Source organism: Moschus berezovskii, chromosome 18 (assembly GCF_049115385.1).
Source record: "Moschus berezovskii isolate FMDL1 chromosome 18, NW_MosBer_1.0, whole genome shotgun sequence".
Lineage (NCBI taxonomy): Eukaryota > Metazoa > Chordata > Mammalia > Artiodactyla > Moschidae > Moschus > Moschus berezovskii.
In genome coordinates, this window is record NC_142477.1 from 40,944,018 (window position 1) to 40,970,227 (window position 26,210).

Sequence of the window (26,210 nt, forward strand, 5' to 3'; positions counted from 1 at the left end):
CAATCAGGGTTAGTCTTCACCAGGAAATCAAAGATGCCCAAGTAAAATCGGTCACTCTGAAGGATGGTCAGGGAGGATGCAAGCTGGCTAGCAGGCTGACGTGTAGCTGGGGGTCCTGCCAATGGCATAGCCCCCTCTCTGGGAGGCTGGGGAAGGCTTGGGCCAGTCCATCACATCATCTGGAAGGTCTGTGAAAAGTCAGAGTCTGATTATGGTCTGGGGTTTAAGAAGCTCCCACATGATTCAAGAACTCCATTTTGATTGCTTAGTCCACCTTGCCAATCTGGCTAGGAAACCTTTGTCTTTTGGAAGTGGGGGGTACACGTACATAAACCTAGTACCCTATGTCTTGGGGAGATCTCAGAACTATTGCACTTCTTTTGTCTGAAGACGTCTCATCAATTTTGCCAGTTAAGTTCTTCCAGGTTTTTGTGTCTAAAGAGCCCTATTATCATCCCTGAGAACATCCCATTCTTTACCCAAAAATGGTGCTCTCCGAAAAGAAGCTGACTTAACACTTTCACAGGCTTGCCCCTGGCCAGCACAGAGCCCTGTGTTTATTGATTAGTTCATCTGAATAAAGTCCTCCCCTCTCCCCACACAGCAGTCCAGTAATGGACTTCCTTGCCCACCTGCTGTTTCCAGGGGTGGTGATTCACCAAGTTCCCTAAGCCCCTGGGATTCTGGCTCTTCTGAAAACAGCTTTTACCTTAATCTTGAACATGAGGGCTCTTTCAGATTGAATTGTTGGGGGATATGGTGGGGCCACAGCCTCCACACACCCTACATACAGTATGACAACAATCACCCAGCAATTGTTCCCCTGCTCTTCTTTAGAATTTGGAAGCTAAAACCCCCCAGTTAGGTGGTAAGGATGGAACTTCTCTCTAGAAGAAAGGCTAACAGTTTTATTTCAAATTGAAACAGGGCCACCTTCCACTCTTGCTGGATGAGATCTATGCTGTAATCTTTGGTTAAACTTCGTGATGCATGGCCAAAAATTGGGACAACAGTAGCTGAGTCAAGCCTCAGGGTCTGCCTGTGCTTTGAGACAGGTAGTTTGTCTTTTGGTGTTATAAACTGAGGAGGCACTCTGTGCTGTGCGCCCACCCACCCTTCCCCAGCGTCCAACTCTTCTGCTTCCATTTTGTGAGCTGCCCCATGCTCACTTCTTTCCTTCCATCCCTAGTATCTCCTTCTCCACAGAGACAAGAAAATAGAAGAATGAGCTAGAACAACTGGAGTTGGGAGGGGGCATGAGTGGGGCATCTCTTGAACTTTTTTTTTTAAACTGAAACACTAGACTGGTCTTTGAGTTTTTGATAATTATTTCCCCGTTGGTGGATGCCAGCTTTGTGAATTAAGTGGGATAAGGTATGTGAAAGTGCTTTACAGATGTATAACATTTTGCAACAATTGGTCTCCCATGTGCAGTAAAATTTTATCATTTCAAAGTAGTTGTGTGCAGGAAATGTGGCTGATTGAGTGAAAACTCAGCTGTGAAATAGTCTTAAATCCAATTTAGCTGTTTTTACATAAATATGGTTACTCAAATCAGAATAACAGAAATGGAATTTATTAAATGGCCTGTTTCATGATATGTAAGAATGTGCTGTAATTGGTATTTCAGTTATGATATTTTTGTTGTGATCATTTTTAGTGTTTTAGAAAACTCTGTATTCTGGCACATTCATACTTCTTATTCTGCTGTTTGTCTGGACTATTATTTTACCTCCAAACCCACTATTCCATATATAAAAATGCCTAATTACCAAGTAGCCCTTATTGGAATTACAATAAAGTCCGACCAGCAGAGGTACCACTGGGAAAGCCTCCTAAGAGCTGACGCCATCTGGAGCACTTACCTAGGAAACCCTATTTTAATCCTTGCAAAAATCCTGTGCTTGAGGAATAGCATCCCTTTTTATAGATTTTCAAAAATTGAGTCTTTGAAAGATTATGTATTTAGCCAAGAATTATAATTGCAAAGGCAGGATTTGAACTTGGGTTTGGCTGACTGCTAAAGTCACTTCCCTGTGTGAGATTCAAATTAAACAAGGTTCTTATTCTTCTAGTGCAGAGTAGCATAAGAAAGGTAAGGTTTGCAATTCAATAAAACACAAGGACAGTCTTTGTAGAATCTATGGACTAAGAAGTTCTGACAGCGCAGAACAAACCTCTAAGGATTTTTTTTCTTTCAAAACCTGTAAGGTATATTGTACATACCAAAAGGTAAGTAAAACATTCATACAGGTCTGAAATTCTTCCGGTTAGGCATGGGTATAGCCCTGGTAGTTTACAGCTGGCAGCCCTTGTAATTGGTTAGACCCAAGCCAAGAAGCTATTAAACATTTTGAACACCTCTTAAAGGAATCTGTGAGATGAGTATTTCCACATGTTGGGCTTCCCTTTCTCACATTTCCTGCTTTTCCTCACCTCTAAATCTTTCCTGTGTGGACTTTTTCTTGGTTCACGCCCACTTTGCTCCCTGAGCAGTGAACCTCAGAATGGACATTCAAGTTGACTATCAAGGATCAGAAGACCCCATGGGAACCCCTAGATCCCCACCCCTCTACACCACCACTTGGTGGGTTCCTCTGTCATCTTTTTCATGCTTGCATCCACCACCTTTCCTAAAAAAAATATAACACATCGCCCCTATTAACTTTCAAAATGTTGGCTTCCTCTGGACCTTTTAGTGCAGGACCCTGTTAGCGGCTTAGTTGCTTAACTGGGGTCAGTTGGCAGGTCTCGGGTGCTCTGAGTCTGTAGCTCAGAGCCAGGACCAGTGTTTTCCTTCACTGGTGCACAGCCTGAATGAGGAAGATGGAGGGTTTCGATGGCTTCACCAGGGAATTGTGATGTGTGTTCAGCATCCACACCTTAGCTCCACAACCTTCCAAGTAGGACAGGAAGGAAAAATCCAGGTTCTCTACTGAGAACTAGATCATTTCAGACCTTGAATGACAAAGATGCCAGCCGTATTGAGTCCATGCTGTCAGCAGGGATTTGTCCACACGTCAGCTCCTAATTCTGTTCCTCTAAGGAAATACAGAGATGATGATCACTCTGCCTCACTCTTTACCCCGTCCTATGATACCTGTCTTCTTCAAGAAAGAAATACCATCAGCCATTGTAATTTGCCTATTGTTCCATGGCATTCTTTTTTCCCTTGGTTGATCTTATAAATGAGCCAGTCAGAACAGGGGGCTCATGGAACCTCACGGACACCGGTGCACAAGTGTGACATTGTAATATGTCCTGTATTCTCCCTGTCTGGTGGTCACTTATTCTCTGGGATCCAAGCTCACCTTGGATTAAGAAGGATGGGACAAGTAATAAAGGATATGAACCGTAAACAATAGAAGTGGCAGAAGTCATGTGTTTTCTTTTTTTTCCCATCGACAAATGAAACGAAAAGTCACTTACATGTGTAACCAACTCTAGGATTGTATAACCTTCCCTGGGAACAGAACTTGGTGCTACCACCCTAAAGCATTTAATTTCTCGTATCCTATCCTCATGATATAAGCAGAGAAAGAACCAGTAAGTTTTTTGGTGACGTGAAATTGATATCCTCAGGGCAGTCCCTAGTAAAAGGTGTTCTTCTGTTCCCAGCAAAAGTCATTTTACTTCGTTCTGCCTTGAGGCCTATGCACCTGCTGTTTTCTCTGATTGGAACTGTCTCTCCCCAATCTTTCCGTGTCCCCATGACCTCCCTGCCTTTCTTCTTTAAGACCATAGCTCAAATGTCACTTCCCCAGACAAGCTTCTCGAAACTTCTCACCCTGTTTCCTCAGCCCCATTCCCTGCTTCTCTGCAGCCCTTTCACTGCCCGAAACGATGCAATGCTGTCTCCTCCTCCAGGATAAGCTCCATATGGAGTTGCAGTGACTTAATCAAGGTCGTGTTCCCAATACCCTGTACAAGTTCAGTCCAGTCCAGTTCAGTTCAGTCGCTCAGTCGTGTCCGACTCTCCGTGACTCCATGAATCACAGCACGCCAGGCCTCCCTGTCCATCACCAACTCCCGGAGTTCACTCAAACTCATGTCCACAGAGTCGGTGATGCCATCCAGCCATCTCATTCTCTGTCGTCCCCTTCTCCTCCCGCCCCCAATCCTTCCCAGCATCAGAGTCTTTTCCAGTGAGTCAACTCGTCGCCAAAGGTGGCCAAAGTATTGTAGGTTCTTAATCAACATCGACCGAGTACGTGAATGACTGAATTCCACTTCACCAGCCAAGAGCCTGTGACTGCTTTGGAGACTGATAGCTTTCTGCTGCTGCCATCCGGGAAATTCAAAGGAAGATGTGAGGAGAAAGTTGGTCTAGAGGCCCAGCAGGCCAAAAGCGGGTTTCCCCATTGGCCAGGTTCATCGGGAAAGTCGAGCTCCCGGAATTGCAGTGAGACGCAAGTGAGAACAAAGTGGAGTCAGAGAGCGAGGGAAGGAGGAAGACGGGAAGAAAGGAAGGCCGGCAAGGAGGAAAGGCGGGAGGAAGCAAAGCGGGGGAGTCTACGTTCAAGGCAGTGACTCTTTCAGATCAAGTCCTTACTTCACGCCTGTGTTCCTTCTTAATCATTAGAATAAGCTTTAGCGCTTCTATGCTAAATCAGAGTCCATTTTCCTTTTGGTGCTCACATGTCTCATTGTGGTCTCAGATCCTCAGAGACCTTGTAGGGAGGTATGATGGTGTTAGGTCGTTGCCATACTCTTCTCCCCACCATCCATGTTCTTCCAGTTTCAGAAACTTCCTCTTTTGCTGAACCGAGACAGTCTAACCTGGCCCCAATCAATCAGCTTTCTGCAACACTGTCCACCTGACTCCATGGTGTTCCTCGCCTCCCCACCAACCCATCTCGCCCTTCCTGCCGCGCTGACCTGCTCACTCAGACATCGCTGTGTGTTCAGTTGTTGCTGGGTGTGTATCTGTTGGGGGGGCTTTCCTGATAGCTCAGCTGGTAAAGAACCGGCCTGCACTGCAGGAGACCCCGGTTGAATTCCTGGGTTAGGAAGATCCCCTGGAGAACGGATAGGCTACCCACTCCAGTATTCTTGGGCTTCCCTTGTGGCTCAGCTGGTTAAGAATCCGCCTGCGCTGCTGGAGACCCGGGTTTGATTGCTGGGTTGAGAAGATCCCCTGGGGAAGTTTGCGCCTTTTTGTCATGCAAGAGTCTTCTGGCTTTTGCCTAGTTTTGCTCTGAGATTAGAACCTTTGTAATTACCTGATTCTCTTTCCAGAGACCAGCTCGGCATGCTGGGGCTCCTGGGTACGTGGTCTCATATATGTAGCCACAAAACAGATGTCCATCATCCCCAGTCACTAGAAGGGCTTGTGTTTGGTGGCAGTGCCTTGCATTGACCGTAGTCGTGAGTAGCGAGGAAGCCAGTAGAGGCAGAGCCTGTGGCACCACTGGGGTGGTAGGAACATTAAGGAAGGGCCTGGAACCAACTTTTTCCACAATTTCCATGACTTATCATCCATCACCCTCTGGCAGCTTTCATACAACCTTCGGTCAGTGTCTATGAAAAGTTCCCACCAACCATTGAAAGCTCCTCAATGCCCACTAACACTGTACCTTTGCACAGAGCAGAATCTGGCAGCCATGGCTGTGTCTGAGGGCCAGGGGAACTGTCCTTTCATGACCTGGTTGTGAGACCTTCTTGGAAAATCATTTAATCTCCCTGGGCCTCAGTGTCCATATCTCTAAAAATGGGTACAGTAATGTCTGAGGCAGGTAATATTTTCTACTTCTCAAGATTATTTTGAGGAAATACATGTGAAACAGACATTATGACATCTGCCCACCTTTTTCAAAATGAAGGTGAGGTTGATACTCATTTCCTCCTTGCATAGTTACTGAAGGATGGTGTGACTCACGTAGGTGCCCACCAGCTGGTGTGTCACTTTTTTGTTATGACTCTGTGCCCTGAGCTGTTCTCCTAGGACTTGAAGTCACTGGATCTTCAAATTTTTCTTCTGCAGCTTCTTCACTGTCAGCCTTGTTCTAGGTTAGATTTTGGCTTAAGGAAATGTTGTGGCTGGTATAATCTCTCTAGGAATCAACCTTATTGCTGATATGAAGTATGTTTTAGTGGTCTGAAGTAAGTTTTGAGGTCAAACCAGCAAGATTTACCAAAATCTGACACAAAGTAAGCAAATTCTTTTGAAAAAATTGTGCCAATAGACTTGCTCGACATAGGGTTGCCACAAGCCTTCAATTTGTAAAAAACACATTATCTGTGGAGTATAATAAAGTGAGGTGTGCCTGTAGACTGTATATTTGGTCAAGTGGAACATTTTCAGGGATATGAAAGTTACCTTAAGTTTGGCGTTGCTGATGTAGAAACCCTGGCAGAATTGGCTTCATCATACGCCTAGAAATTTATTTCAACAATCATGTGTTTTAGAAAAACAGGTAGCTGTCCAGATTCGGCCTATGGGATGTAGTTTGCTGATCTCTGTAGTATAATGCCGGGGTTTTCCCCCAAAATTTTAGGAGATTCTCCAGGAAGTTTAAGAAATCCTCTATTTTGTAGCAATTTTGTCAAAATTGCAATGGATTAATTAGTGCGTCCAATACTTTGGCCGCCTCATGCGACGAGTTGACTCACGGGAAAAGACCCTGATGCTGGGAGGGATTGGGGGCAGGAGGAGATGGGGACGACAGAGAATGAGATGGCTGGATGGCATCAGCGACTCAATGGACATGAGTTTGAGTGAACTCTGGGAGTTGGTGATGGACAGGGAGGCCTGGCGTGCTGTGATTCATGGGTTGCAAAGGGTCGGACACGACTGAGCGACTGAACTGAACTGAAGGGAATTGTCCCCTTGATAGAAATTCCGTGACGTAATTTTCACAGGAATATTCTGAGATAAAGAGACCTGGAGAGCCTGTAACCTGTGTTTGGACAGGTTTGCACTGTTGTCAACAGAGAGGGTAGGGGGAGAGGGAGAGAAAAAAGAGGCTTTGCTTGGCATCACTCCAGGATTTGGGACAGGCCTGTAAATTGGTGAGCTTCACTGATTTGTAAATCTTTAGAAGGTAAGATGAAAAAGTGAACAGGAGGAGGAAGAAATCGTTTGCTTCCCTCCTCGCCTAGACATAGCTGCATGTTAAATGTGCAGTTTGTGCATAAACATAATTTCAGGTGTGATTTTACACTTAGGTGCCCTTTGAGGTAATCGCTCCATTGATCTGCTAATGCCTGTAAAGCTGAGCAACACTCATTTGTGCAACTTTATTGGTTCTAAAGGGAATGATTCACTTTGCTGCTTAAATACCTGCTACCTATTAATTGCTCTTCCGAGGCCTTTCTGCATCCTACATTACCATCCATTTACTTATAATCGGCACACCGATGTTTTACCCCCTCCGGCTAGAGCCAGAAGAAAGACTGAAACAAATTATAAGAAAACCTAATTTTCCAAAGAAATGGCACTGATGATGCTCTAGTTTCAGCTGCAGCATCTCTTCGATCAGTCAGCTAGAGTTTCTCAACCACACGGTGAACAACCAGATACGACTTATTCCACTCTGGCTCAGTGGATTTCGAAACATTAATATGTTGACATGAGTAACACACAGATGTTCTTAACTATTTTTCCTTTGTTTCTGCCTATTTCCTTGTTATTCCTCTTGTTCTCTTTCCTTTGTACTCATCATTTCATGGTTCATCTTTTCTGCTCTTGGGAGCACTCCTTGCTCTTACACAATTCTTCATAGGGATTGTTTCTTAGTATTTAGACCTCTGAATCACTTAGATGCTTTGATGAGTGAGAGCTGCAATCATGGTTAGGCACAGAGAAGGAAGTAGAAGAAATCAGCTCGACCCAGTGACAGACACATGGGAGGGACACAGTTCCCACTGGCTGAGTCTGATGGGGCTTGTCTGATTCTGCCACCAAACAGGAAACAGATATGTGCAAATTAGAAGGAACCTAGGGAGAAGGATGACTTTTCTAATGATCTCAGGTGTCTCCCACCTCCCAGCAGGAAACAGAGGCTGTGCGTGCTCAGTTGCTAAGGCGTGTCGACTCTTTGCTTCTCCGTGGACTGTAGCCCACCAGGCTCTTCTGTCTGTGGGATTATCCACACAAGAATTCTGACGTGGGTTGCTATTACATCCTCCAGGGGATCTTCCCAATTCAGGGATCAAAACTGCATCTCCTATAGCTCCTGCATTGTCAGGCAGATTCTTTACCACTGAGCCACCTGGGAAGCCCAACAGAGGCTATGTAATTGGGTAATTTGAAGTGAGCTTAGTGAAGGGACTGTTTGCAAAAGTTTGAGTAGATGTAAGGAAATCAAGAGGGTGCAATTACCAGCTTCTAGAGATAGGGAGATCAAGTGTTGTGACTTTCACACATGTGTCCCATAATAACCTCCTAGGAAGGAAGTTGGAGAGCAAATACTCTGACTCTTTTCTTCTTTCCTTCACTCCCCTGCTAGTGTCCCGGGATAGGCAGATAAAGCAGGAAGTCAGACAGGCCTGCCTCCCAGGACCCAGAGCAGAGGTAGATTAGAGGGGGGACGCTTTCACAAGAAGTAATAGTATCATCTCATATAATAAGAGAATGGTACCTTTTCCATGGATTGCAAAAATATGGATTATTTTTGATCTTTCACTCAGAGAGCACAGATCTTATCTCATTCTTCTTTGCCTATGTAGCTTTGTCAACTGAGAAAAAATGCACGTGGGTGTTGGAGTTAAGTTTTATTTGGGTGCAAAACGAGGACTATAGCCCAGGAGACAGTATTTAAAATAGCTCTGAGAAACTGCTCCAAAGAGGTAAGGGATATGGGATTTGGGGAAGGGAGAGTACATGCAATCAAGCACACTTTTTTTTTTTTTTTTTGCAGAAAGTTGGTGCTAGTCACAAGGAGTAGATGCTACCATGAAAAATTTTAGTGCTTTTGTAGATATGAAAAGATAAAAGAACTGGGCTCATAAAATCTTCCGAAATTATCTATCTGAAGACCTGGTCTGCCCATTTTTCCCAAAGCACAGGGTGTTTCATTCCTGATTTCCACCCTGAACTCTTTTCAGGGGATGAGGGAGGTCAGCAGAGGCCATGATTCATAATTTAATCCTTTAGAGGTAGATGGCCAGTGCTGATTTGTATTAATAGCTTGTGGTTTATTTCCTTGAACACAGGAGATAATGAGGTCTCACAGCCAATATTCATTTACTGAGGGTTTGTAAACTCAGCCCTCAGTGGTGATGCTGGAAAGCACCACCTCCACATTCAGCACCTGAGGGAACTGAGGTGACAGATCCTGGGCAAGATCCCAGGTTGGTGACTATCTTGTTTTCAACTTGATTCTTAACATCCACGGGATTCCTAGTTTCTAAAAAATATCGGCTTCTCAAGTTATTTTGTGATATATCCATTTACTCTTTCAAACAAAGATTTCATGCCCACTATGTGCCAGGCACTGTTTCAGATGCGGGGATTCAGTAGTGAACAAAATCGACAAAATGAATCCCTATGCTCACGGACCTTACAATATAGTCAGGGCAGGCAGAAGGTGAAGAGATAACATTAAAAATGTAGATAGCATGTCAGATGGTGAAAGAGCTGCAGAGAAAAATGAAACAGGGAAGCCTCTGTACAGTCAGAATATGCCTCCTGAGAAGGTGACATCTGAGTGAGAAGGACTGGGTGAACTCTCTGGATAGATCGATGTGTATCCATTGATCTATCTATTGTCTATCCATCCACCTGGAGGGAGAGCTCCAAGGTAAATGCTAAAGCCCTGATAAAGGATCATCCTGGGGTGTTCATGTTCGGGCAGGGGTGACTGTGTGGCTGGGTTAGGGGGTTGTGAGGGTGAAGAGTGAAAGGACATGAGGTCAGAGAGAAAGGGAAGTCACAGTTGGTGGAGGCTGATTAGGACCTTCAGTTCAGTTCAGTCACTCAGTCGTGTCCGACTCTTTGCAACGCCATGAATCGCAGCATGCCACGCCTCCCTGTCCATCACCAACTCCCGGAGTTTACCCAAACTCATGTCCATCAGTGGAGGCCATTGGACTTTGAGTTTTCTTGGAAAGAGATGGGAAGACTTGGATGGAGGGCAGAATGGACTTGACCAGAGGGGCAAAAAGACCTTACTTAGGTTTCAACAAAATAGCTCTCATATACAAGAAAGGACTCTAGATTGCCAAGGATAAAAGCAGCGAGATCATTAAGGAGACCATTGCAGTAATCCCAAAGCAAAATAGCTTTTTTAATTGTCTCTAAATAATAAAAGTAATCCATACTTACGATTAGAAAAATATATGAGCAATATGTGGAAAAGTGAAAAGTCAAGATGAAAATGTTCTCTAATCTTCGCATCCATAACCATTATTAACATTTTGGTCCATAATCATCCAGAATTTTAAAAAAACCAACATGAGATCACAGTGTGTATACTGTATAACAAAAAATTATTCTGTTACACAGGAAAGGGCAACAAACTACTGTGAAAGTGTTAGTCGTTCAGTCATGTCTGACTCTTTGCAACCCTGTGGGCTGTACCTACCAGACTTCTCTGTCCACGGAATTCTCCAGGCAGAAATACTGAAGTGGATTGCCATTCTCTTCTCCAGGGAGTCTTCTTAACCCAGGAAGTTAGAGGTAGATGGCCTCTGCACTGCACTGCAGGCAGATTCTTTACCATCTAAGCCACCAGGAAAGCCCCCAAGTACTGGATACATCTTTAAATATAAATAAGTATAGATCTACATCATTAATTTTAGTGACCACAGTGTATATTACTGTAAAACTCTACCACATTTATTTAATTCATTCCTTATTGATGGACTTTTTGCATTGCTTCACTAAAATATATAAAACTGGGCCACTTGATGGTTCTCTTACTTAACTTTTGGCTTGTCCAAGTTTGCTACCCCTTGGATATCTCTATGAAGGAGGGTAGGTCAGGACTGGTGGTTATCTCTCCCTATGTTTATCAATGGAGAGACCAATGTGTGCAGTCAGTTCATAATATGGATGGCATTTGAAGTCCAACTTTCTTCCTGCTATTCTAACTGTTATTAATAGATTTTTTTGATACATAGTATCCATGGGGCTTCCCTTGTAGCTCAGTCGGTAAAGAAACTGCCAGCAATATAGGAGACTGGGGTTCGATTCCTGGGTTGGGAAGACCTGGAGAAGGAGATGGCAACCCACTCCAGGATTCTTGTCTGGAGAATCCCATGGACAGACGACTCTGGGGGACTACAGTCCATGGGGTCGCAAGAGTTGGATTCGACTTAGTGACCAAACCACCACCATCCATATTAAAGCATGGTGTTCATACACAATTTGGGGACAAAAATCTTAACAAAAATCACCTGCTATGAGGATGTAACTATTTTTGAAGTTCAGGTCTCATAGGAGAGGTTTTGGTGATTACAGCTCCTCCTTCCCACTTGCATGGAGGGTCGTTAGTGTTGCCAACTAAATCTAACCATAAATCTAACCATGCTATCTACCATATTTCCAAATGTAAGTGTATGTCCATTATGGCCCAGTGAAATGTTTTTCCAAACATTAATTTTGATCCCATGGTTATGAAGGGATTCCAAAAACCCGTAGATTCTGAGGATCACAAACATTAGGGAATGACCAACAATTGCTTCTCAGGAGGATGAGTGAAGACTGATCCCCAGGTGGTAGTAGTTCAAAAGTCACCCAGCAGATGGCGATAGTTCACAGACTTTCAGAGCCTGAGAGCCCTCTAGCATCATCGGTTTGAAGTCTCTTGAGGTGATTGAGATGAAGACGAAACAGAGATGTTCCCTAAGTTGCTTCAGATGATTGACTTCTTCCATGGTTAACTAGTTCCACTGAAATGAGAGAAGGCAGCTAATTTTAGCTTTTAACAGTAATGGAAAGAAAAGTCTACAAGCAGAAAGTGAAGTCTCCTGTAATCTGAGACTTTGATAATATTTTACTTATAATCAATGCCAAGCCCTAATGATAAAAAGGACTGATTCAATAAGTTTATCTCTAAAATAAAATGAAATAAAGGGCTGTGAAATTCAGAGAGAATTAAAACAATGAAAAATGGAAGAGTGCGAGATAAGAAAAACTACAAACAACTGGAAATTAAGTCAGATTTTTCTTGATTGTTTTCACATCAGACCTCACCATTGGTCATTCCCTACATTAATCTGGAGACTGTTTTGGTGATGTTCAAGAAAGTAAAGAATTTAGTTTCTGAGCCTACAGTGATTATGTCTCTTGCTTAAACATTCATTTGCAATTCATTTTTTAAAAATGTGTATTAGGTCTTAGCAGTAAGTAGGATACTGGATCTTATATGTGGGAGAATCAGTCCCTGTAAGGAAGTAGAGAATGAAGTAAATAATTATTATATCAGCCCACATGAATAATGGGCTTCCTTTGTAGCTCAGTTGGTAAAGAAACTGCCTGCAATGCAGGAGACCTGGGTTCGATCCCTGAGTTGGGGAGATCCACTGGAGAAGGAAGTGGCAACCCATTCCAGTATTCTTGCTTGGAGAATCCCATGGACAAAGGAGGCTGGCAGGCTACAGTATATGGGGTCGCAAGTGTCGGACATGATTTAGTGACTAAGCCACCACCACCGCATGAATAATATATCTTTAATGTTATGCATTAAGAGGAAAAGAGAGGGGCTGAGAGGGCATGGAGGGTTCAGGAGATACTGTTAGGGATAGGCAACCAAGGAAGTCTTCTCTTCAAGAGAGATTTGAGCAGAGCCCTTCCTTGTGGAAGGAGCAGCATGTGCAAAGGTCCTGGGGTGAGAGCAGGCTTGAGATGTTCTCCAAGCAATAAGGAATATAGTAAGTGAGACGAATGATAGGGAAGTGAGGTCAGAAAGGTAGTCAGAGGCCACAGTCAGATCATGTCCTGTTTTGTTCTGGTGAGGACTTAGGGTTTTATTCTAAGTTAGATGCAAAGATCTTAAAGTGTTTTGAGCAACAGAATGGTTGGTCTGATCTACCTTTAAAACGGGATCACTGGCTACAGTGTGTGGAAATCAGCAGAGAGGAAGGGAGATGAATAGAGAGACAGTATATTGTTTGAAGGAGAAAGAAAAGAGAATCAAACCCAAATTGTGGGATTTGGGGACCCACAGGTTGTTTAAGGACCCAGCCAAGCTTCCACTTCCATTTTCTGATAAGAAACTATCACCAGATCATATGACTAGTTCTAGGTCACTGTTAGTTGCCGCGAGTGTCAGATTCACGGCACTTTCTGTCCGGCGCTCCTGGCATTTCCCTCCCTCCCCTCTGTGTGGAGACCCCTCTTGCATGCATGATCGGGCCTTTCCATGTAAGAGCAGTGTCACTTCTTACCATCTGACGCTTCGTTTCTCACCCATCTCCTGGGGATTTGTAGCTCCTTTTTAGAACTGAGGGACTTTTGTTTCCATGATCCCAAGTGGGGACCTTCCACGTGAGTTTCCTGAGACGCTTCCTCTATTGCAAGACTTTATGTCTTTCAGCCGGAAGTTCTAGGATTCCTTCTCTTCTCTTGGTGCTTCCAAGAGCACCTTCTGATTATGAACATGTACTGAGTCCTGCTGCACACCCGCCTCGTGAAAACCCTGCGCTTAGACTGATAGCATTGTGTGCAGTCAGACAGTGATCTCGAGGGACCTGATTGAAAACCTGATGGAGATTAAGAATCTTTGGGGATCAGTGTTTCCAGATCTTCTGTTGCAATAGGCCCCTGCAGGATCTTTGTTTCAGATCTTTCTCATGCATTTCTTAAATCTGCCTGAACGCTCAGCTTAATTTTGGGCACCATAGGCCATGCTTCTCAACTAAGGGAGATTTGGTCCCTTATGGGGCACTAGGCAGACTCTGGAGACATTTTTGACTGTCTCAGCTGGGTAAAGGTGCTACTGGCCCCTTAGAGAGAGAGGCTGGGGATGCTGCTAAACACCCTACAATGCACAGAAACTCACCCTCAAAACACACGCACACACCAGAAAGTGATTCAGCCCAAACTGTCAGTGGTGCTGAGGCTGAGAAATCCTATTACAAGTCGAAAATAAAATGAGAAAATCTAAGCCTTGCTCAAAATAAAATGGCAATCAGGCTGGAAAATTAACTGACGTTCAGAAAAGCAACTTGAGTGAAGAATTTTTCCCAAACTTTTTTGGATGGCAGCCCACAGTAAGAATATACAATTCTCACAGCAGCCCAGAGCACACAAATATATCTCAAAATACGTGTGTGCGCGTGCAAACGCCTCACAGAGCAGTACTCACGGATGCTAAAATCAGAGCTTTATGTGTTTCATTTGGTTCCGTTTTTGAAAACTGTGGTCAGGTCCCAGTGAGTTATTTTTACTCTCTGCTAATGGGTTTAAAATGTGCAGCTTGAATAATACTGAATCAGATATATAAGGAAATTGAATACAGTTTCATATAAACGACGTATCAGCTCTTTAAGGCACAGAGTGAGGGTGGATTCTCTATCGAAGTCACCAAAAAGGATCAGCCCTTAATTCCACAAATATTTTTGCCACATCCTTGTCAAAGAGAGTTGAGCCAAGCCTTCCCTTCCAAGGTTCAGAACCCAGTCCAGGGAACAGACACATAGCGGGCAGCATTCAGAGGGGCTCTGCCGCATGGGGAGGGGAGTATTTGTTTTGTGGAGCTGGGAGCTGGGAGGTGGGTTGGCAAAGATTCCACGGTGATGTGTTGTTGGGCATGGCTGGGAAGAGTTGAGTGGGACTTCTCCAAAGAGGATGGGAAACAGGAGAATACAAGCAAAAGGATTTCTGGCTTGAGTGATGAGGGAGATCTTCAGGGGTGCAGGAGCCCAAGAGACAGAGGGGCAGAGAGTGAAAAAGTAGAAATCCCCTGCACTCTGTTAGTACGTGTGTGCTCAGGCATGACCGACTCTTTGCCACCCCGTGGACTGTAGCCCTCCAGACTCCTCTGCCCATATGTTTCTCCAGGCAAGAATACTGGAGTGGGTTGCCATTTCCTCTTCCAGGGGATCTTCCTGACCCAGGGACCTAACTCGAGTCTCTGGCGTCTTCTGCATTGCAAGCGGGTTCTTTACCACTGAGCCACCTGGGGCTAATGTAAAAGCGTCTCCATTGGCTGTTACTCTCCTGATCCTCACTGTTTACAGTATCAAGGCCACACCCCTTAGCCCAACATCCAACATCTTCCATGGTCTAGCCCCACCAGCCTCTCTACCTTGTTGTCCTTGGCCTCATAGCATGAAGCCTCTACCCTGGCCGATGGGTCCTAGCTCCGCTCACCGTCCCCAGGAGTCTGCCTGCTCAGTGGTGGTTTAGTCGCTAAGTCGTGTCTGACTCTTGGGATTCCGTGGACTGTAGCCTGCCGGGCTCCTCTGTCCATGGGATTCTCCAGGCAAGAATACTGGAGTGGGTTGCCATTTCCTTCTCCAGGGGATCCTCCTGACCCAGGAATTGAACCCGGGTCTCTTGCATTGCAGGCAGATGATTTACCAACTGAGCTAGGAGGGAAGCTTGCTCTGTCCCTTTCTCTTATTCCCTTGCTCAGCAGATTCTAGATGATATTTTCTCAGGGTGTAGGTTTCAAATCCCTGCAGAAATTCTTCCCTTAGAAAGCGACCCGTGGTGAGTCCACTGGATAATTCCATTTAGACAGTGAATTCTCGGTGTTGGTATGTCATGATTTTCTTTCTGGTGGAGAAAGGCTTGTGAGGCTTCAATGCTTGGAGACCCTCAGTGGCACCCCTGGTTCCTCCTCTATTCTCTGTGTCTTGATTTAATCAATATGCCACAATATCTATTTGAAAACCAGACCAGATGACTCTTGTTTCCATTCATTTTGAAAATCTTTCTTGGGCACATTTAATCTCATGTCTCAGAGAGAGACTGGCTTGCTCCTGCCACAGACTCTCTATGGAGTTTGCAATGAATTGTTGGGCAGGATTGGGGGTTGGATTGATGGCCAAAACCAGCCTCCCTTCCCTGATTTAAGACTGGCTTTTACGACAATATTTACAAGCAGGAGTTGTTTTCATCATGATAGGACACTAATGGGCCCTCCCTGGCTCAGTTATCACCAACTCTTCCACAATGCGGCTGTCTTCTGGGGCCATGCACGCTTTGGGGATGTGCGTTTGCTCAAGATGGTTGAATGTATTTTTCATGTGCTTTTCCTTCCAGTTTCATTGAGATCTAATTGACATACCACACTGTAAAAGTGGAAGGTGTACAGCAGAATGATTTACCACAAATACCTCATGAAAAGATTATCACAGTAAGTTTAGTGAACATCCGTCCTCTCATATAGGTGCAAAATTTAAAGAAATAGAACAAGTTTTTCTTGTGATGAGAACTCATGATTTACTCTCTGAACAGCTTTCATATATAATAAATAGATTGTTTATTATATTTATGATGCTTACATTATATCCCTGGTCCTTATTTATGCTTTAACTGGAAGTTTGTACCTCTTTACTGCCTTCATCTAGTTTTCCCTCCTGCAGTCCCCATCTCTCGTAACCACAAATCTGACGCCTTTTTCTGTGAGTTTGTTTTTCTTTGCTTTGGAAGTAGAATTGACTCACGACACTACGTTTGTTCCTGATGTGATTCCCAACATAGTGATTTCTATACATTTCAAAATGAACACCAGTTATGATATGTCTCTGTAGAAAGCTGTTACGTGACTTAGAGGGTATTCTGTGAAGTGAAATAAGTAAGGCAGGGGAAGATGGATACTGTATGATCTCATTTATATGTGGACTCTAAAAAGCAGAAACAAATGGACAGACATCACAAAGCAGAAACAGAGATGTAGACAAAAAGAACACACAGGTGACTGTCAGAGGGGAGGGGGTGGGTGGGGAGGAAAGAAGTGAGTAAGAAAAGTGAAGAAGAGGTACAAACTTTTATTTGCAAAACAAACGAGTCACAGGTGTGAAGTGGACGGCAAAAGTATTTTTAAATCATTTCTATTTCACTTATGTACAAAGTTGTTTGAGAAAATTTATACACACACACACTCATACATATTAATTAAAAAGAAATACTATGATCAGAAACCAAATAGGTGACACAATTGTTATGAGATGAGATAGTTAAGTCCTGGATGTCACTAAACTCTCAATTTCCTATTAGCAAAGATGAGAAAGAAACCAAGTTCTGAAAGAACTCTCCATGTGTGACCAAACGATGCAAACCAATATTCCAGTGAAAATAATGTTTTTTTTTTCTGGATACAAATGCAGGAAGAAATTACCAAAGGAATCATTATATAAGGAATATTGAGCAATTGTAATGAATACTGACTATAATAGGAAAAGGAGTACTTCAAGGCTATATATTGTCATCCTACTTATTTAACTTACATACAGAGTACATCATGAGGAACCCTGGGCTGGATGAAGCACAAGCTGAAATCAAGATTGCTGGGAGAAATATCAATAGCCTCAGATATGCAGATGACACCACCCTTATGGCAGAAAGTGAAGAGGAACTAAAGAGCCTCTTGATGAAAGTGAAAGAGGAGAGTGAAAAAGTTGGCTTAAAACTCAACATTCAGAAAACTAAGATCATGGCATCCTGTCCCATCACTTCATGGCAAATAGATGGGGAAACAGTGGAAGCAGTGGCAGACTATTTTTCTGGGCTCCAAAATCAGTGCAGCCATGAAATTAAAAGACTCTTACTACTTGGAAGGAAAGTTATGACCAACCTAGACAAAAATGGCAACCCACTCCAGTGTTCTTGCCTGGAGAATCCCAGGGATGGGGGAACCTGGTGGGCTGCCGTCTATGGGGTCACACAGAGTCGGACACAACTGAAGTGATTTAGCAGCAGCAGCAGCAGCAGACAATATATTAAAAAGCAGAGACATTACTTTGTCAACCAATGTCCAGTAGTCATGTATGGATGTGAGAGTTGGACTATAAAGAAAGCTGAGCACAGAATTGATGCTTTTGAACTGCAGTATTGGTGAAGACTCTTGAGAGTCCCTTGGACTGCAAGGAGATCCAACCAGTCTATCCTAAAGGAGATCAGTCCTGAGTGTTCTTTGGAAGGACTGATGCTGAAGCCGAAACTCCAATACTTTGGCCACCGCATGTGAAGAGCTGACTAAATTGAAAAGACCCTGATGCTGAGAAAGATTGAGGGCAGGAGGAGAAGGGGATGACAGAGGATGAGATGGTTGGATGGCATCACCAACTCAATGGACACGAGTTTGGGTAAACTCTGGGAGCTGGTGATGGACAGGGAGGCCTGGCGTGCTGCGGTTCATGGGGTCGCAAAGAGTCAGACACAACTGAACGACTGAACTGAACTGACTATAATAGTGGTTTGAATCGTGGTTTTATAATGAGAAAAAAAATTTTTTGCATGACTCATCTCAGTCTCCCTCTTCTGCCTCCTGATTCTAATTGCAAGATCTGAACCAAGCCCTGTCTGATGCTAAGCCAATTGGAGATTGCTACCTGCACCCCACCCCATCTCCCCACCCCAGTCTCTCCCACACAATCCATTTTTCACTCTCTGCTTTTCTAGATCATTCCCATCAGCATGCAAACATGTATTCCATACTCACAGAAAAGACTTCCTGAACCCCTCAGCCCCTCCACCTACTGTCTCATTTCTCTGCATTCCTTCAGACTAGAGTTATTGAAGCATCTACATTTACTGTTACTACTTTTTTCCAGCCTTCCATTAACTCAGCTCACTCCAATCTGCTTCCAGTCCCACCACTCATGGGAAGAGCACCAAGGACTCCATATGTCCAAGTATAAATTCACCCCATGAACATAGAACATGCCATTAAACTTGTTAAAATAATGTTTTAATGATAATGAATGTTTTTATACATCTATTTTCTTAGGACAAATTGCTAGTAGTATTATAGAATAACAAAATCAGATAAACACTTGATGAAAGTGAAATTGTTAGCCACTCAGTCATATCTGACTCTTTGTGACCCCACAAACTGTATAGCCCTCCAGGCTCCTCTGTCCATAGGATTTCCCAGGCAAGAATACTGGAGTGGGTTTTCACTTCCTTCTCCAAAGGATCTTCCCGACCCAGGGATCAAACCCCAGTCTCCCACATTGGAGGCAGATTCTTTGCTGTTTGAGCCACCAGGGAAGCCAAAACACTTGATATACATCTTGCAGAAAGAGAAGAGTTCTCACTTTTTAAGCTCTGTTATCCTCCCAATGCTATGGACGATGGTCTTCTGTTACTAATAGTCAGTTGAGAATTACTGCTAAACTCCCAGTGAAAGCGAATGATTAGACACTTAGAACATTGCCACATACCAGATTAAAGCTGGTCTTTCAACAGACATTTTACTTCACATTTATCATGTGCAGAGCACTCTGCAAGAAGATCTGGCTCTTACAGAAAACATTCAGTCATTCTCTCACTCTCTTATTTAAATGATAACGAGCCTGCTGTATATGTATCCCTGCCAGACACTATTGCTTGCCTATCTAAATTGTACACTGCCCACTCCACCTCAGGTCCTGAGTAGCCCCACAGAATGTGGTCAGTAAATTAGTATTCATTATTCTCTGAAGTCACAAAGGTTCCACACTTGAAATTTTCAGCACACCATGATGAAAACATGGCCTGAGGTTATACTGCTGTGTTCACAGCCACCTCGCGCATCATGCTTTGCCTATGTATCTCTGCCATCAGCAGGTAGTAGAGAAGCAGGTACCTAATACCTTGGTTTCTGGCCATCTGCTTAGCTTTCCACAGCCCCATTATCTTTAGAAAGGGAGACTCCAGGGGAGAAGGATACAGTGGGTTGTCCTTGGTTGACTGGTTTATGTTCTTCAAAAGACAGCTCTCCACAGGGGTAATGCAATGGGCACCTCCTCTGTGTGTGCCGGCATAAAGATAAAGGAGTCGGGGAAGCTTTGAGGTGAGGGCTCTCGTGGTCATCTGATGCCTGGCATGCCATTCTTGGGCTGTAGTCAAATAAGAGTTTCATGAAGCATGATGAATGGAAAAGAACAAACATATGTGCCTATGGCTGGTTCTTTAGAGCCACTGTCTCCCAACCACCCCATCCCTACCACCATAGAATTGTACCCAGGGATTACTTTCATTTAGGTGGAAAGGAAAGAACCAGAAGATTGTTTGTGGGACAGGGAGGAGTGAAGGAAACCATTCAGCATTCTTGCAGACCCTCTGAGTCCCTATGTCGCCAAGGCTGATGTTGGGGTTTTGAGGATGCTCAGTGATTCACACTTCCTCTCTTTGTCCATTTTCTGAACCAGTTGAGAAATAAGAAATAAACTCAGAAGATACAGAATGGAATATCTTCCATAATTATGATAAAGGCTGGATCAGAGAAAATTGTTTACTCTTAAGGCACAAGCTCACTTTTGCCCAATTCAACCTATGAAACCCACCTGAGGGAAAGTTTGGGCTTGCAGAGAGGTCAGTTTTAATATCTGCCCAGGTCACTGCTTTCCGCTTGTCGAGGCGGAGAGGGAAGGTGGGGGTAACGCATCTGCCCCCAGTTCCTCCCCGCCTCCCAGGTCCTTTGATAGATTAGCTTCACTATATTCGGAAGTATGGACCAAATGCTACTGAGCATCTGTCTCTACATCTGTAGGGAGGTGAAAGTTTGGCCAAGCATCCAACAGTATTCAGGAAACTCTTCTCATGACTGCAGCTTCAGGAGTGGAGAATGAGTGTTCCTTTCTCCTCCTTCATAAGAGTGGTTAAGAAAAGGGTCCCAAATACAATCTGGTTCTTATGAATGAAGATGAACTCTGATAAATGATAGCTCACATCATCTAGGAGGCTTGTAATATTGAGAAAAGTTACAATCCCCAAGGTGTGTAACTTCTGTGCTGAACTAACTCCTTTTTTCTTTTTTATCCACATAAGTGAAATTCCCTAGTTGTTTCTTTTTCAAACTTTCTTGGAGTAACAGATGCCCGTAATATGTCTAAATCAAAAGTGTAAACTTTAGGGTCATAGAATGTTAGTGCCAACAGGTCATCAAATCCAATTCCATTCTTTATTTTATTAGAAAACATGAGACCCAAGGAGATTAAATGACTCATTCAAGGTCACACGGTCACTTATGTCAGTCTCTTTCCCAATTATTGGTTTTCATGACTAGGGTATTTCCAACTATATCATGTTGCTACATCAGAGAAAACCTGTATAACCTCTATAAAAACAAGCACATAGGTTTTTAAAAATAAGTCATCCCTTAATATAGAAATTTGTCTTTTGTTTATCAATTTTCCTCATGGCATTAACCTCTTGAACTTGTTTTGTATTCAGTCAATGGTTTGACTATTCTCGTTCTAAATAAATGGCTCTTTTTTTTAATGTTCTCTTTTCCTAATTAACAAAGTGCCAAGTGGAGAGAGATAAGTTATGCACTTTAATTACAATAACCCCAGGCTATCGGGAGAATGCTTATCACCGGCTTGGACTGTATGTTCTGTGCTCACATAGAAACAGCGTTGGCAAAATCTTCAGAGAAGCAGTGGATTTGAGATCTGAGGTGGTGGGGTCATTAGAAAACAAGAGTGGGGATCTTCATTCCAGCTGTATTCATGCTGTACTTTGTCTCATCCTCTCTCTGCTCGTTTCTTTCCTATTAAAAATGGGAAGTGGTGATGATTGTGAGGGACAAAAACGTTGCAACACATACTGGAGTGCAGGATCAAGAGTCCAGAATTGTAGATCAGCTCTGTCACTGATGAGCTGTCTCTCTGGGCAAGTCACGTGGTCTCTCTGAGCCTCAGCTTACTGCTCTGTGAAACTGACTTGTTGTGCTTGCCAATCTCCAAGGTCTTTCTACAGAAGTTAAGATGTCTTTGACTCTAAGACTTTGTAATTCCACATTCTCATCCCACTCTTATCTCACACCCTTTGTTTCCCCAAACTGAGCAGTAACCTCTGGCTTCAAAGAGATATGTTACATATAGTGTCAAACAGAAGCAATGATTATAGGGACTAAGTAATCTTATTCGTTGAACAGTTCAGTTCAGTTCAGTAGCTCAGTCATGTCCGACTCTTTGCGACCCCATGAATCACAGCGCGCCAGGCCTCCCTGTCCATCACCAACTCCCGGAGTTCACTCAAATTCATGTCCATCCAGTCGGTGATGCCATCCAGCCATCTCATTCTGTCGTCCCCTTCTCCTCCCGCCCCCAACCTTTCCCAGCATCAGAGTCTTTTCCAGTGAGTCAACCTGTCGCATGAGGTGGCCAAAGTATTGGAGTTTCAGCTTTAGCATCAGTCCTTCCAATGAACACCCAGGATTGATCTCCTTTAGAATGGACTGGTTGGATCTCCTTGCAGTATAAGGGACTCTCAAGAGTCTTCTCCAACACCACAGTTCAAAAGCATCAATTCTTTGGCGATCAGCTTTCTTCACAGTCCAACTCTCACATCCATACATGACCACGGGAAAAACCATAGCCTTGACTAGACGGACCTTTGTTGGCAAAGTAATGTCTCTGCTTTTTAATATGCTATCTAGGTTGGTCATAACTTTCCTTCCAAGGAGCAAGCGTCTTTTAATTTCGTGTCTGCAATCAGCATCCACCTTGTCAAAATGAGCAGAGAATTTGGAGTCATTTGTGTTCTCATCATGGTACCATTTCACAGCGGTGGCAATGGCCCTTTCCTTCAAGGTAGAGTTTCCTTCACGTTTTCTTCCTAGGATGAGTTAAGGGGCAGGATGAGGACTCACTTACCTTCACCCCTATCCCTGGCTCCACTATATCCATCTGGCTGACGTGCCTTGTATACTTGGTGTCGAGACATTTGTATGCTAGAGTATTCTGGGTGTTGAATTAGGGGTTGTATGGCCTGCTTCTGGTATTGAATTTTCCACTCATGAGATGCATGACCTTGTATTAAGTTCACAACTCTTTGGTGGCCTGAGTTTCCACATTTATGAAATGAGAATTTTGGACCCGATGGTCTTCCAACTCTAAACATCTAGTTCTGAGCTGGGGAAAGAGACAGGAATGGTGACAGTCTTGGAAGAATGTTTTTGGATTTGGGGTCAGCATCTCACCACACAAGGATTTGTCCCCAATATTCTGCCACTTAAACAGAATTGACCAGGTGGGCTAGGACAGGGCAGAGACAGACCGCCACTGTAGTGCCGTGCTGTGGTGTGAATGTCTCCCATGCCTGGTGGAGGTCTTGACCGTTGGTGAATGTGTGAAGCATTAGTTAAATGGAGGATAGAGTGGCATATCAAGAAATCTAAAATATAGTTCCTGCCCTCAGGGCATTCACATTTGAGTTGAGAAACACAAGGATTCCAGAAAGTGTAAATACCATTTTAGATATCTATTGAGTTCATTAAACTATGGATGCTTATTCTGAGCTCAGGATTAGAGACATATCTGTGGGTGAACAGCCCCACCGAGAAGATGGAAGAATTGTTCTATAGGACTTGGCTGTTCCATCTTTTCTGGAGTCACCATTTTTTCCCCCAGAAAAGGCTGATGTTCTCTTTTTAAAACATTGCTTGATTTTGATCTTTGGATGATACACATTCAGCTCTGTCTCTACAGAGTGCATGCAACTGGAAGGGTAGGTCAACTACAAATTATGATACAGGAGAGGGGAAATTAGGTGATGTGGACAAGAGCATTAACCAAAGTCTCAGGGTAAGGAAACAAGTTTTGTTCACGAAACAGCTGGTAGACCAGTTTGGCCATTGAGACTTTGGAAGAGGGGGAAAAAGAATCAAACTACAATTTGGAGTCAGATCATAAGTGGCATGTAAATGAAATTTGCCCAGTCCTGTCTGACTCTTTGCGACCCCATGGACCGTGTAGTTCATGGAATTCTCCAGGCCAGAATACTGGAGTGGGTAGCCGTTCCCTTCTCCAGGGGATCTTCCCAACCCAGGGATTGAACCCAGGTCTCCCACATTGCAGACTTTACCAGCTAAGCCACAAGTGAAGCCCAAGAACACTGGAGTGGGTAGCCTATTCCTTCTCCAGTGTATCTTTCCGACCCAGGTATCGAACCGAGGTCTCCTGCATTGCAGTCAGATTCTTTATCAACTGAGCTATCAGGGAAGCCCCATAAGTGGTGTAATGTAATCAAAAAGAGACTAAGGATAAAGTTGTTTACTGTCTGTGTGCCTTTGATAAAGTTATTTAATCTTTCTCAGTTGATATATCCACATGGTAAAATGTTAGTAATAATACCAGTTTCACAGGATTTGGCAAGGATAATAGAAAGACTATATGCACAGCTCCTGGCACAATAAAAATGATAAATAAATGTTAATTTTATAAACCCCAGACTCCTCCACAGTTTTTTATTCTCTTACAGGCAATGGGAAAACAGTGACCAGACAAACCTGGCTTTCGGTTAGGTCAGACCTAACTGAAAAAGTATTTATTCTTTTAAAAAGACAGTCTTTTATCTTAGTCAAACTTCTTAACTTGCCTGACTTCAATTTACTTATCTGCAAAATGAAATCTACCAGACTTAGACTTCAGGATAATTGTAAAGTTTAGGAATGTATGATGTACCTGTCTGTATGGAGAGGCAGTAGGTTTCCGTGAACAATGGTGATGGGATAAGGGAGGAGAAAGAGGAGTACTGAACTTTGTTGTTGTTCAGTGGCTCAGTCGTGTCTGACTCTTTGTGACCCCATGGACTGCAGCACGCCAGGCTTCCCTGTCCTTCACCATCTTCCGGAGATTGCTCAAACTCATGTCCATTGAGCTGGTGATGCCATCCAACCATCCCATCCTCTGCTGGCCCTTTCTCCTCCTGCCTTCAATCTTTCCCTGCCTCAGGGTCTTTTCTAATGGGTCGGCTCTTCTCATCTGTGGCCAAAGTATTGGAGGTTCACCTTCAGCATCAGTCCTTCCAGTGAATATTCAGGGTTGATTTCCTTTAGGATTGACTGGTTTGATCTTGCCATCCAAGGGACTCTCAAGAGTCTTCTCCAACACGACAGTTCAAAAGCATTAGATCTTCAGTGCTCAGCCTTCTTTATGGTCCAACACTCACATCCAGACATGACTACTGAAAAAACCATAGTTTTGACTAGATGGACCTTTGCTGGCAAAGTAATGTCTTTGCTTTTTAATATGCTATCTAGGTTGGTCATAGCTTTTCTTCCAAGAAGCAAGCATCTTTTAATTTCATGGCTGCAGTCACCATCTGCAGTGATTTTGGAGACCAAGAAAATAAAGTCTGTCACTGTTTCCATTGCTTCCCCATCTATTTGCCATGAAGTGATGGAACAGGATGCCATGATCTTAGTTTTTTGAATGTTAAGGTTTAAGCCAGAATTTTCACTCTTCTCTTTCACCTTCATCAAGAGGCTCTTTAGTTCCTCTTCACTTTCTGCCATAAGGGTGGTGTCTTCTGTTTATCTAAGGTTATTGATATTTCTCCTGGAAATCTTGATTCCAGCTTGTGCTTCATCTAGCCTGGCATTTCGCATGGTGTACTCTGCATATAAGTTAAATAAGCAGGGTGACAATATGCAGCCTTGACATACTCCTTTCCCAATTTTGAACCAGTCCATTGTTCCATATCCAGTTCTATTGCTTCTTTACAAAAGCATACAGATTTCTCAGGAGGCAGGTAAGGTGGTCTGGTATTCCCATCTCTTTAAGAATTTTACACAGTTTGTTGTATTCCACATAGTCCAAGGCTTTAACTTAGTCAGTGAAGCAGAAGTAGATGTTTTCCTGGAATTCTCTTGCTTTCTCTATGATCCAGTGGATGTTGGCAATCTGGTTCCTCTGTCTTTTCTAAATCTAGCTTGAACATCTGGAAGTTCTTGGTTCACATACTATTGAAGCCTAGCTTGGAAAATTTTGAGTATGACCTTGCTAGCATGTAAAATGTGTGCAATTGTGTAGTAGTTTGAACATTCTTTGGCATTGCCTTTCTTTGGGATGAAATTGAACCTTGGAATTCCAAAGGTTTCATTGGAGTGGAAACGAAACTTTTCCAGTCCTATGGCCACTACTGAGTTTTTCATATTTGCTGGCATATTGAGTGCAGAACTTTAACAGAATCATCTTTTAGGATTTGAAATAGTTCAGCTGGAATTCCATCACCTCTGCTAGGTTTGTTTGTAATGATGCTTCCTAAGGCCCACTTGACTTCACACTCCAGGATGTCTGGCCCTAGGTGAGTGATCACACTGTCGTGGTTATCTGGGTCATGAAGACCTTTTTTTGTATAGTTCTTCTGTGTATTCTTGCCA

General features: G+C 43.5%; 1 protein-coding gene across 2 annotated transcripts in view; it reads left to right on the plus strand.

The window, feature by feature from the left end:
- EGFLAM (EGF like, fibronectin type III and laminin G domains) overlaps positions 1–26,210 on the plus strand; it is a 197,702-nt gene that overhangs the window by 107,096 nt on the left and 64,396 nt on the right. The gene's annotated exons all lie outside the window — the stretch shown is intronic.